Source organism: Saccopteryx leptura, chromosome 6, assembly GCF_036850995.1.
Source record: "Saccopteryx leptura isolate mSacLep1 chromosome 6, mSacLep1_pri_phased_curated, whole genome shotgun sequence".
NCBI lineage: Eukaryota > Metazoa > Chordata > Mammalia > Chiroptera > Emballonuridae > Saccopteryx > Saccopteryx leptura.
The window spans coordinates 97,297,972-97,312,185 of record NC_089508.1 but is presented as its reverse complement, the minus strand read 5'-3'; the positions used below and the strand labels follow the sequence as shown (position 1 = coordinate 97,312,185).

Below are 14,214 nucleotides of genomic sequence, written 5' to 3'. Positions count from 1 at the left end.
GGAAAACTTATACATTGATATAAACATCTTAGATTTCCAGCTAAAACAGTCTTTCCTCTAAATATGTAATTCATTCTAAAGACTGGTTATAGGTGGAAGCTTCTGGAATTTAGAAGAAGATGACAAATAGTAAAAGTACAGAGTATTTTTTTAAGCTTATGCTGGAAAAAATTATCCTAGAATTGATGTAGCATACTTTAATTTAGAGTTTAGAATTTTTCCTGAGATTAAACTCTGGAAAGCATAATTTCCCCATATATTCATCAATGATGACTATTATTTTTAGAAAACCAAGTGTGAAGCCAGTTGCCATGGCCACCATCATAGTCGCCCTGACCATGCAGGTTCGCACTGGATTCAGACAGACGGTAATGAAACAATGGAGCCAAGAACTTGGGGGCCATCATGTTTATTCCTAGCTTGCACCTGGAGGGCAAGGAAAAACACACACTGGGCTCCAAAACCCACTCACTCAGTGCTCACAAAGCTACTGACTTATTCGAGTTTCCTAGAATCAAAGGTTTCTAGCTCACCAGCCTTATTCAGCTCTGTTCCCCATCTCCTTCCTTCTCTCTGCATAAACTCTGCATAAACTGGCTTCTCCCTCAGCACTCCACCATCTTGGCTGCTTCTCCTGGCCTCCTCCACATGGCCTCTCTCTGCTCTCCTCTCTGCTCTCTCCTCTAATGCTAATCTCAGGAACTGAGAGAGCAAGCTCCCAGTCTGCCCCACTTTATAGTGCAGAAATCAAAACCTTTAATCCAATATACAAAATAAGGAAGTCTCTGATACAAAGTCACCTATCTGAGGCATGATGGGATTGCACCATCCCACATCAAAAAGGGTGGGAAAGGCTTAGTCCTAAAACTAAGCCCCAGGCTACAATGATCCTGCCTGCCAACAGCCCGCCCCCAACACACATTAGTACAATCACGCCCATCCCAAGCAATCACCTGGGTGATGGGCTTCCATATGGGCAGTGCCATCTTTAACAAAGTGAGCATAATATATTTTATCTGCCCAACAATCCACCCCTATGCTCACTTTACTACCCACAATCTACACCACCGGCATTCCTGTGCAAGAAAATTAGGCACATTACACAAATTACAAATACATGACAAATCATACAATTTCAACAATTACAAAGGTACATTTCATCAGTCTCTGAGCACTTTGCCAAAAAAGCAAAATGTCCTCGGCCTTCTTTCCAGCCACGGGAAAAGCTTCCTAGGACATGGGAAGGGCCTCCAGCAAAGCCGCCTCTCTCCCCCATCAGGGTATTTTACATTGTCCAAAATCCATAAGTCCATCCAACAAAGGAGCCAGTGCCCACTCTGGTCATAGTCCAGGAAATCAGTCCATGCACAAGGGGTGTCAGCCACCCCCTTCATTCCTGCCATCCTGGCAGGTCTTACACTGTCCCAAGGAGGAACATGTAGCAATGGCAGTCAGCATTTCCATCTCTGCTCCAGAGAGCATGATGGCATTCACCTCTATGTCCCCAAGTCACAGACCTACCAGGGGTATAATCCTTGCTGATGGCCTCTCACCTTCTGGAGACTGCAGATCGCAACTCCAGCCTGATTCTCCTCATCCTCCAAAGAGGAACTGGAAACACCAGTTCCTGCTGCTGAGCTCGAGTCCCGGGCCGCTGCTACCTTCTGCTATGCGGGCCTTGCAGCTCCAGCTCTGGCCTCAGCCCCAGCCTCCCACCACTGCTGGCTCTCCACAATGTCCAAGGCAAGCTGCAACTCACGAACCTGTGATTTCTTCTCCAGCATCTGCTCCATTTCCAAACGAATCTCATGAACCTGGTCGACCTCCTCCAGTGCTTGCTCCAGCCCCAGGGTCAGCATCTGTTTCTCCCACGTTTGCTTCAGCTCCTTCCACTGCTCAGTTTGCAGGTCCCGGGCAGCGTCTTCCACAGAGCTCTCAGTTTCCTCATGAATGGCTGTAAAAGTCAGCCTGCCCATGGCCCCCAAAAGGTCAACCATGGGGAACCATAAGAGCAGCCAGTCCTCTACTCCACCACTCAAAGGTGGTGGTGGCTCCTTGCCAATCTGTATCGAATCCTGCCAAGTATGCCAAATGTGAAGCCAGTTGCCCCAGCCACCATCACAGCCACCCAGCGCATGCAGGTTCGCATTGGATTCGGACAGACGGCAATGAAACAATGGGGCCAAGAACTTGGGGGCCATCTTCTTTATTCTAGCTTGCACCCAGAGGGCAAGTAAAAACACACACTGGGTTCCAAAACCCACTCATTCGGTGCTTACAAAGCTACTGACTTATCTGAATTTCCTAGAATTAAAGATTTCTAGCTCACCAGACTTATTCACCTTTGTTCCCCATCTCCTTCTCTCTGCACAAACAGGCTTCTCCTTCAACACTCCGCCATCTTGGCTGCTTCTGGCCTCCTCCACGTGGCCTCTCTCTGCTCTCTTCTCTGCTCTCCCCTCTAATATTAATCTCAGGAACTGAGAGACAGCAAGCTCCTGGTCTGCCCCCATTTATAGTGCAGAAATCAAAACCTTTAATCCAATATACAAAATAAGAAAGTCTCTGATACAAAGTCCACCCCACATCAAAAAGGGTGGGAAAGGCTTAGTCCTAAAACCAAGCCCCAGGCTACAAGGATCCTGCCTGCCCACAGCCCACCCCCAACACACATTAATATACAATCATGTCCATCCCAAGCAATCACCTGGGTGACAGGCTTTCATGTGGGCAGCGCCATCTTAACAAAGTGAGCATAATATATTTTATCTTCTCAACACCAAGTCTTTTTAAAGTTCCGAATATTAATTGAGTTTGGAGAAGTAAACAGTAGGATACGCACAAGGCACAAAAATGATTAAGGATTGGCAAGTTGATATTTTGTGTAATGCTAGGATTGAAAGAATTGAAATAATTTAGCTTGCAGGAGAGAACATTTAGTGTTAATTTATTAATAGTCTTCAAATGTAAAGGATTAGTAGGGAGGAGACCATAACCAGGTGTTCTTGATCTCTCCAATGGAAGGAACGAGATTAAATCAGTAGAAAGTACAGCTAGAGAGACCAAGAATAGATCTAACTTTCAGAAAATAAGGCAAGATAAGCACAAAGATTTCCATAGGAAACTGTGCAGTCTCTGACATCTGCCTGATACTGTTTATATACAGATCAGTTGGAGGGGCCCTCTCATCTTATATCTTTTTAATTATTTACATACAATAGTGGGGTGTAAGGCCAGTAGCCAGGGCCACCATCACAGCAGCCTTCCCCATGCAGGTTTGCATTGGATTCGGACAGTCAGTAAAGAAACAACGGAGCCAAAAACTGGTGGGCCATCATCTTTAATCCTAGCTTGCACCCGGCGGGCAAGTAAAAACAAACACTGGGCTCCAAAACCCACTCACATTCAATGCTCACAAAGCTACTGACTTATCCGAGTTTCCTAGAATCAAAGGTTTCTAGCTCACCAGCCTTATTCACCTCTGTTCCCCATCTCCTTTCTTCTTCCTGCACAAATTCTGCACAAACTGGCTTCTCACTCAATACTCCGCCATCTTGGCTGCTTCTCCTGGCCTCCTCCAGTGGCTTTTCTCTGCTCTCTGCTCTAATGCTAGTTTCAGGAACCGAGAGAGCAAGCTCCATTTTATAGTGCAGAAATCAAAACCTTTAATCCAATATACAAAATAGGGAAGTCTTTAATACAAAGTCACTTATCTGGGGCATAATGGGATTGCACCACCCCACATCAAAAAAGGTGGGAAAGGCTTAGTCCTAAAACCAAGCTCCAGGCTACAAGGATCCTGCCTGCCCACACCCTGCCCCCAACACATATTAATATCACCTGGGTGACAGGCTTCCATGTGGGCAGCACCATCTTTAACAAAGTGAGCATTTTATCTGCCCAACATAGGGACAAGATTTCTCAGGAAGAGATTGACTAGAAACCAAACTGGTAAGACTTAAGCAGTCAGATGAGGAAGAAAAGCAACAGATTTCAAAACAACAGTTTCATATTTTTCCCTCAGGGGGTGTTGGGCAGATAAAATGTATTATGCTCACTTTGTTGAGGATGGCGGTGCCCACATGAGGCTGTCACCCAGGTGATATTAATGTGTGTTGAGAATTCTTGTAGCCTGGGGCTTGGTTTTGGGATTAAGCCTTTCCCACCCTTTTTGATGTGGGGCGGTACAATCCAATCATGCCTCAGGGAAGTGACTTTGTATTAGGGACTTCCCTACTTTATATATTGGATTAGAGGTTGTGAAGCTACAGTATAAAGTGGGGGCAGAGCGGGAGTTTGGGCTCTTGGTTCCTGAGATTATCTTCAGAGGAGATAGCAGAGCAGAGAGCAGAAGGAGGCCACGTGGAGTAGGCCAGGAGAAGCAGCCAAGATGGCGGAGTGCTGAGTGAGATGCCAGTTTGTGTCGAGTTTGTATCTGGGATAAGGAAGGAGATGGGGAACTGAGGAGAATAAGGCTGGTGAGCTAGAAACCTTTGATTCTAGGAAACTCGGATAAATCAGTAGCTTTGTGAGCGCTGAATGTGATTGGGTTTTGGAGCCCAGTGTGTGTTTTTACTTGCCCACCAGGTGCAAGCTAGGATTAAAGATGAAGGCCCAACAGTTCTTGGCTCCATTGTTTCTTTACCGACTGTCCGAATCCAATGCGAACCTGCATGAGCCAGGCGGCTCTGATGGTGGCCCTGGCCTTGGCCACTGGCTTTACAGGGGGGAAAAAAAAGAGTTGAATCCAAAATTAGCTGAGTTCCTGTCTTAAAAGTTAATTTTTTTTATTGTAGCACCCAAGATTATTTGGGAGTTAACTCTTCCCTAGCCACCAATATAAAATAAATCTGAAACATGAACCCTGGATATCTGAACAATTTTTCAACAGATCTTGCATCTTGATAACACATAACATATGCTCTTAAACATAAGCCTTAAAAATAATTTTGAAAACATAAAACTGATTTATTTCTGATTTCTTTATAATTTGGTAGTTAAGAACTGAAGTAAAGGGAACAAGATAGGACTATGAAGAACTCAGGTACAAAAAATATGAAGATTATCAACCATCATTTGAAGCTTAATGTTAATGATAACAGTAGCAATTACAATATGTGTAACAATTATAATATGGTATACTATTATAATAGTATACCAGGCAAAGTGATATATATATGATATTTGTGAGTTTGATAGGAGAAGCTCAAGAGTCAAAATTTTACTTTGAATAATGGCAGCTTTGGTTATGATCAGTGGGCATAACAGTTAATGCAAGTAAAAGCTTTGTTCCAGGAACTGGGACACCTGAATAGGCCTACAGGATTTAATGAGATCTGCCAGTGACCCACCTTTTCGCCCCAGGGAACTGCAAGCAAAGCCTTTGCACTCTAAGGACAAAACTCTTGCTGGCTATGATTCAATTAACTTTGACTATGATCTGATTAACTCTCCCTTCAAATCCCCAAACTCTTACCTACCCTTTTCTTCCCCTTGTAAAAAAAGGTTAGCTGGGAAAAGGGAGTTGAGATAATTTGGGAATGCATCCCTATGTTCCCAGATTGCTGGCCATCTGAATAAAGCACCTAGAAAGATCCATTTCTGTGTCTGAAATGGTGACAAGCAGCAGAAACTCTGATATATTTTCCAGTTTCAAGTTGAGTACTTTCATTAGCTCTAAGTAACAGATAAATAAACTGAGACTTAGATGAATAGGTAATTTTCCCAAGGTTACACATATAGTAAATGACATCTCTATATTGAACATGGGTTCTCTGGAATCCTGAGTACAAATTTTCAACTGCTATAAAATGGATTTACCAAAATTCAAAAAAGTTTACATCATCACTCTGTTATAGAGAACTTTTCAGGACAAATTTCTCCTGCCATCCAGGTGCTAGAAGTGACTATTTCTTGAAGGATTGGAAGGTAAGTAAAATTGTAATTTATTATGATCTATGTGTTTAATATGTGTTCTAAATTAAATTCTGTGAAACTCAATTATTCAATTGATAGGATTATTACTTGCCACATGCCAATTTTTGAAATGCCTTATGGAAAAGTAATTAGATGAAGGTTTTAATTATTCTAATGCATAGCACAAGGGAGAGATGGTGTGAGTCAAAGTGGTGATCAAATATTTTGTAAAAAAATAAACAGTAAACAAAAATAACTGGATTAAAAAAATGAATTAAAGACTAAATACCATATTTTTTGCTCCATAAGATACACTTTTTTCCCCCAAAAAAGTGGAGGGGAAAATACCCGTGCATCTTATGGAGCGAATGTTTATTTTATTTTTTTACCTGCTACAGGTTCCTGGACAAGTAAAAGAGTATTTGAACATTAAAGTCTCTTCTCATTTGTTAATAACAGTGCTAATGGTTGTTAATACTGCTGTAGAGTTTACATTGTTGAAATATTATTGTGGTATTGTTGGTCAAATAAGTTTATAAATGTAATATATGTTGGCTTGCTTATAGTTTGCATTGGGTTTGAGGGAAAAGCTGTAATCAGGCAGGATTGTTATAGCCTAAGCCTTAGTTTTAAAACTAAGCTTTTCCTCACACCCTTGACTGCATTGCATAATGTGGGGTGGTGCACTTTCATGAGGAATCCCATTATGCCTCAGATAAGTGACTTTGTATCAGAGACTTCCTTGTTTGTATATTGGATTAAAGGTTTTGATTTCTACACTATAAAATGGGGCAGACGGGAGCTTGCTCTCTTTCGGTTCCTGAGATTAGCATGAGAGAGGAGAGCAGAGAAAGGCCACGTGGAGGAAAGGAGAAGCAGCCAAGATGGCAAAGTGCTGAAGGAAAAGCCAGTTTGTGCAGAGTTTGTGCAGAGAAAAGGAGATAGGGTGTTGGGCAGATAAAATGTATTATGTTCACTTTGTTAAACATGACGCTGCCCACGTGGAGGCCGTTGCCCACGTGATATTAATGTGTGTTGGGGTGGGCTGTGGGCAGGCAGGATCCTTGTAGCTTGGGGCTTGGTTTTAGGATTAAGCCTTTCCCACCCGTTTTGATGTGGGGTGGTACAATCCCATCATGCCCCAGAGAAGTGACTTTGTATTAGAAACTTCCCTATTTTGTATATTGGATTAAAGGTTATGAATCTACACTATAAAATGGGGACAGAATGGGAGCTTGCTCTCTCGGTTCCTGGGATTAGCATTAGAGAGCAGAGAAAGGCCATGTGGAGGAGGCCAGGAGAAGCAGCCAAGATGGTGGAGTGTTGAATGAGAGGCCAGTTAGTGCAGAGTTTGTGCAGGGAGAAGGAAGGAGATGGGGAACAGAGGTGAATAAGTCTGGTGAGCTAGAAACCTTTGATTCTAGGAAACTTGGATAAGTCAGTAGCTTTGTGAGCACTGAATGTGAGTGGGTTTTGGAGCCCAGTGTGTGTTTTTTACTTGCCTGCTGGGTGCAAGCTAGGATTAAAAATAACGACCCACCAGTTCTTGGCTCCATTGTTTCTTTACCGACTGTCCGAATCCAATGCAAACCTGCATGGGGCCAGGCTGCTGTGATGGTGGCCCTAGATACTGGCTTTATATAGGGAATAGAGGTGAATAAATTTGGTGAGCTAGAAACCTTTGATTCTAGGAAACTTGGATAAGTCAGTGGTTTTGGGAGCCCTGAATGAAAAGGTGTTTTCTCACTGTGTGTATTTCTTGCCACAGGCTGCAAGCTAGGATTAAAGCTAATGGCCCACCAGTTCTTGGCTCTGTTGTTTCATTACTGTCTTTCCAAATCAAATGTGAACCTGCATAGGCCAGGCGGCTGTGCTTGTGGCCATGGCTACTGGCTTTACAGGTATATTTTATTAAATATTTTAACACATTATTTGGTTCAGAATATTTTTTTTCTTATTTTTCTCATTAAAACCCTAGTTATGTCTTATGGAGCAAAAAATACAGTAGATATAATATATAAAACTTCACTATACTGAGAATGAAAAACTTTTATATTCTTCCCCACATCTGTTCTTCATTACCATCACTATCCTTAAATTAAGCCTTTTAAAACATATCTGTAATAGCCTGGCCAGATATCTCTGTTAGTTGGTGCATCATCCCAAAGAACAAAGGTTGCCAGTTTAATCCTTGTTCAGGGCACATACAGGAACAGATAGTTTTGTCTCTCTCTTGTTCTCTCCTTTTCTCCCTCTAAAATCAATAAAATATACATTTAAAAACATATAGGTTATTTGTTTCTCTTAAAACTAATTTCCTTTCTATCCATTGTTACATTTGCTTCCTATTCTTGGATTAATCATTTGAAACATGGTTATAATCACACTTTACTGCTCAGAATTTCTTTTCTTTTTTTGGATTTTTTTTTTTTCCCTGAAGCTGGAAACGGGAGAGACAGTCAGACAGACTCCCGCATGCGCCCGACCGGGATCCACCCGGCACGCCCACCAGGGGCGATGCTCTACCCACCAGGGGGCGAAGCTCTGCCCCTCCGGGGCGTCGCTCTGTTGTGACCAGAGCCACTCTAGTACCTGGGGCAGAGGCCAAGGAGCCATCCCCAGCGCCCGGGCCGTCTTTGCTCCAATGGAGCCTCAGCTGCGGGAGGGGAAGAAAGAGACAGAGAGGAAGGAGAGGGGGAGGGGTGGAGAAGCAGATGGGCGCTTCTCCTGTGTGCCCTGGCTGGGAATTGAACCCGGGACTTCTGCACGCCAGACCGACGCTCTACCACTGAGTCAACCAGCCAGGGCCACTGCTCAGAATTTCTTAATGGTTCCCTATTGCCACCATAAAATATTATTATAATTGTTATAATTGACATCAACTTTCTTTTCTTTTACTAAACACTTTCTATGTGCCAAAAACTATGGTGAACACTTTTTACATTGTCTCACTATATCCTCATAAATATGTTGAAATCTATGTCATTATCATGATCTTACAAATGAGAAACTGTGGCTTAGAGATATGTCTGTAGATTGAACAAAAGCCCTAAGACAGAGCTTAGATTCAAACAAGCTTTGACAGTAAGAATAGACTTCAAGCTCTTTATTCCGGCATTTGAAATCATAAATACTATGTCCCAATGCCTTAGGTTTCATACTTCTCTTCTTCAAGCACTGACATGTCTTTAGCTCAGCTCTTTTCAAGAGTGTCCCTGTCTCTCTAACTAAAGAAACTGAACATTTCTCTGAAGAATAATACTATTATGTGCATATTTTTTATTATTAGTGACTTTTCATAGATGTTTAATTACTTATCTCTTTTAAGAAGCTAAAGCATTTTATAATAGCAAGATCAGTGTCTAACTTAAATATACATGCTTTACAGAGACTACCATTGTGACTTCCTGAAAATAATTTGTTATATTTGCTTCTGAATGAAAAATGAAATAGACTTAAGTTATTATCCGAGTTTTAGGTAGGCCTTAGAAAATACTGACAGTAAGATGTTAGAGATGTAGAATAGTTAATAAGGAAGGAAGTGGACTTTTCTCCTCTGAGGATCTTAAACAAAGGATAGCTTTTTATCTTCCATGACAATTTCAAAGTGGTTCTATCTGAAGAAAAGGGATAGGATTTAAAGCCACCTAAAACTGTTAACTGTTTTCCAATTATTTAACTTCATGAACGAATGAAGGAAATTGGGCCCACTGGAATTAACTCAGCAGAAAATTTAGGAGGAAAAACCTAGCCACTAAGAAAATATTTCAATATTCTTGGGGGGGGGGGGGGTTGTTTTGTTTTGTTTTTTTACTTTTCTTTTGGTGAGTAATATGAGAGCCTTAGTCGATTTAGAGAAATTCCCAGAAGTCTGGCGGAAGTTTATGCACTCACTTAAATCTTCAGGGATAAATGTGACATTTCATAAAAATTTTATATCTATATTTGAGTTTGGAAAGATAGGATGAGAAGAAAACTGCTCCTACCATTTTATCACTTTCCCCCTTTTTTGTTCAAGGCAAAAACATAACCATATGAAATATAGGACACAGGAAATAAATGAACTATGTTAATATAGGTTGTAAAATTCTAAAAGCATTTGAGGCACAGGCTGAGGCTATGAGAGTAAGCAGGAGTTATTTCATGGAACTATATTTAACCCATAGACTATTTGCCTCTTTCTTTGTGTAGAGATATTGCTGAGAGTATATTGCAGAATGATGATGAAGTAATACTCAATGCAAAGCTCTGCTGGGTTCCCACAGGAAAACATGCCTTAGTCACAAGTAATAAAGTAAATACAGAAGCTGCAAAAATCCATCACCAGAGGAAAACAATAATTTAAATGAGTGATAAAAAAAAGGCTTTTTATCTATGCATGATAAAAAACCACTGAATAAAACAAATTACATACCACACCAGAATGACTCAATGCCCACAGAAATTGAAAGCAACTCAGGATGAGAAAGAAGAAAAAATCACAGAGATTCAGAAATGATAGAGCCTCTCAGATAAAAAATGCAAATGTCCTGTTCTTAAAAACCCCACCGAGAGCATCTACTGAGCCATGGCAGTTGTACACAAGGAGTACATAGCCGTGAGTGACCACAATTTGCCATTGAATGGCATTTTGAATAAGAGAATAGTACCAACAAAGAGAAATAATTTTCCATACACAAACACACCAGGCAAAGTACCACTTATATTACACCTGTGTCTTCAAGTTCCTGTTTCCTTCAGGTAGAGTTCAAATAGTGAGACAAATATAAACTGCCTTTGCTATTTAGAATAATATTTGTTATTCATGGCTTAATGCAGATGATTTATGTCTAATATATTACAGCTTCCATTCTGAAAACTGAAGAATGGAAATATCTAGTGTTTTTTCAATGCTATGTAGTAAGTAAATTCTGTCCCTGGACAAAATTCAGATCTCATGAACGCCTCAAATATTAGTTGTTATAAAACATGTTTATGTTGTTGTTTATGTTACTTTGTTGTTATGCAATAGCATATGTTATGCTATTGTTGTTATGTTAGTATTTATAGAGATAGTCTCACATACTCACCATCTACACTAAGAAGAAAGTTTAGAAATTGAAAAGTTCTCATGTGATCATATGTTTAAAATAAATTCTCAGGATTAACAGATAATAATCTAGAATATGTACTGGTTGGAGGGGTTCAGATGATAATTCATGTGTATTGAGTGAATCACCATGGATTGAGCATGAAAAACAATGAAATCCAATTGAAGAATAAAATTCTGGGGATTTTTGCTTTATCATTTATTAACATGGAGAAAAATGATGAGAAAAAGCTCTGAGAAAAAATTAAGTGATTCAAAAAAGCTGTCCTTAACCACGACCTCAAAGTTGTTTTTTTTGTTTGTTTGTTTTTTTTTTTTTTAGAGACAGAGAGAGTCAGAGAGAGGGATAGACAGGCAGGAATGGAGAGATGAGAAGCATCAATCATTAGTTTTTCATTGCACGTTTTGACTTCTTAGTTGTTCATTGATTGCTTTCTCATATGTGCCTTGACCGCGGGCCTTCAGCAGACTGAGTAACCCCTTGCTGGAGCCAGGCAACCCTGGGCCCAAGCTGGTGAGCTTTTTGCTCAAACCAGATGAGCCCGTGCTCAAGCTGGCGACCTCGGGGTCTCGAACCTGGATCCTTCCACATCCCAGTCCAATGCTCTATCCACTGCGCCACCATCTGGTCCGGCAAAGTTTTTGTCTCTCTCTAAACCCTGGAAATTACATCTACTCTTTGTTTCCATAAGTTGGACTAGTTTAGATTCCACATATAAGTAAGATCATACAGTGTTTGTCTCTCTGTATCTGACTTATTTCACTTAGCCTATTGTCCTCCAGGTCCATCCATGTTGTTAAAAAGGCAGAATTTCCTTCCTTTTAAAGGTTGAATATTATTTTTCCAAAAGTATACACCATATTTTCTTTATCCATTCATCCACTGATGAAAACTTAGATTGTTTACTTATCTTTATTAATAATGCTGCTGTGGTCATGGGAATGCATATATATCTTCAAGATTTTGATTTTATTTCCTTTGAATGTTTACTCAGAAGTGAAATTGCTGGGTCACATGATAATTCTATTTTTAATTTTTAAAAGAACCTCCATATTGTTTTTTGGGTTTTTTGGCAATGGCTGCACCAATTTACATTCTCACTAACTGGGAACCAGGGTTCATTTCCCTTTGTTCTGTATTCTAATAAATAATAGTCATCTTAACAAATGTGAGGTGATATTTTATTTTGGTTTTGATTTGCATTTCCCTATTGATTGTTGATGTTGGGCATGTTCTTATATACCTGTTAGTCATTTATATGACTTTTTTTGAGAATTGTCTGTTTAGGTCATTTGATTCTTGGTGTTGAGTTGTAGAGGTCTTTTATTTATTTTGGATAATAATTCTTTGCCAGATATATAGTTTACAAATACAGTTGACCCTTGAATAATAAGGGTTTGAATTGTACTTGTGCACTTATACATGAATTTTTTTTTTAATTGACCAACACAGTGCATTTGATCCATGCAGTTCCAACATGTGTTGTTCAAAGGTCAACCCCAAGGTTGGGAAAGTAGATTTTAGTTATATGTAGATTTTTGACTGCACAGTTGACCTATACCCTTTACCTCCACATTGTTCTAGGGTCAATTGCAATTTTTTTCCCCATTCTGTAGATTGTTTATTTTGATGATTGTTTCCTTTGCAGTGAAGAAGATTTTTAGTGATGTAGTCCTACTTTTCTTTTGCTACTTGTGATTATGGTGTCATATCCAAAAACTCATTGATAAGACCAATGTGAAGAAGGTTTTATCCCTCTTTTTTTTTTTTTCCTAAGAGTTTTCAGGTCTTACATTTAAGCCCTTAATTTATTTTAAGTTGATTTTTATGTATGGTAAAAGACATAGGTCCAATTTCATTTTTTCCAACGTGGATATTCATTTTTTCTAATAATATTGAAAAAATTATTATTTCCCCATTTCTTATTTTTGGAGTCCTTGTCAAAGATTAGTTGACAATATATTTGTGTGGATTTATTTCCAGGATCTTGATTCTGTTCCATCAGTCTATTTGTCAGCTTTTTTTTTTTTTTAAATTTTATTTATTTATTACAGAGACAGAGAGTGAGTCAGAGAGAGGGATAGACAGGGACAGACAGACAGGAACAGAGAGATGAGAAGCATCAATCATTAGTTTTTCATTGTGCGTTGCAACACCTTAGTTGTTCCTTGATTGCTTTCTCATATGTGCCTTGACCACAGGCCTTCAGCAGACCGAGTAACCCCTTGCTGGAACCAGTGACCTTGGGTTCAAGCTGGTGAGCCTTGCTCAAACCAGATGAGCCCGCACTCAAGCTGGCGACCTCAGGGTCTCAAACCCGGGTCCTTCTGCATCCCAGTCCGATGCTCTATCCACTGCGCCACCGCCTGGTCAGGCTATTTGTCAGCTTTTATGTGCCAGGATACCATACTGTATTTATTACTACAGCTTTGAAATATAATTTGAAATCAGGAAGTATAATGCCTCCAGCTTTGTTATTCTTACTCAAGATTGCTTTGTTTTTTTGTGGTTCTACATCAATTTTAAAACTGTTTTCTTTTTTTTTTTTTTTTTTTTAAGAGAGAGGGGAGGAGATAGAGAGACAGATGCCCACATGCGCCCTAACAAGGATCCACCAGACAACACCCATCTGGGGCCAATGCTTGGATCAACCCAATTATCCTCAGGTCTGGGGCTACTGGGAGGGGAAGAGGAGGAAAGGAGAAGAGGGTCAGGAAGAAAAGCAGATGGTTGCTTCTCATATTTGCCCTGACCGGGCAACAAACTGAGGACATCCAACACTGGGCTGATACTCAATAGACTGAGCCAACTGCCAACTGGCCAGGGCCAAGATTGTTTTTTCTATTTCTCTGAAAAATGCCATTGGAATTTTGAAAGAGATTGCATTAAATCTATAAATCACTTTGGATATTATGGGCAATTTAACGATATTAATTCTTCCCATCCATGAACATGTGTATGTTTCCATTTACTGTATTTCAATCTCCTTCAATTTTTGCATCATAGTTTTATAGTTTTCAGTATACATATCTTTCATCACCTGGAGTAAATTTCTTCCTATGTATTTATTTATTTTTATTCTATTGTAAATGGGATTTATTTCCTAATCTTTTCCAGACAGTTCATTGTTAGTATATAGAAATACAATTGATTTTTATTTCTTTATTGTATTTTGTACTTCTACTGAATTTGTTTATTGGTTTTAACA

The 14,214-nt window shown here is 40.0% G+C and overlaps 1 long non-coding RNA gene across 1 annotated transcript in view; it reads left to right on the top strand.

The window, feature by feature from the left end:
* LOC136377375 (uncharacterized) overlaps positions 1-13,676 on the top strand; it is a 32,143-nt gene extending 18,467 nt beyond the window's left edge. Inside the window, exon 3 of the long non-coding RNA XR_010746289.1 lies at positions 13,566-13,676. This is a non-coding gene — a long non-coding RNA (uncharacterized lncRNA). The remainder of the gene's footprint in view (positions 1-13,565) is intronic.
* The last annotated feature ends 538 nt before the right edge of the window (positions 13,677-14,214 follow it).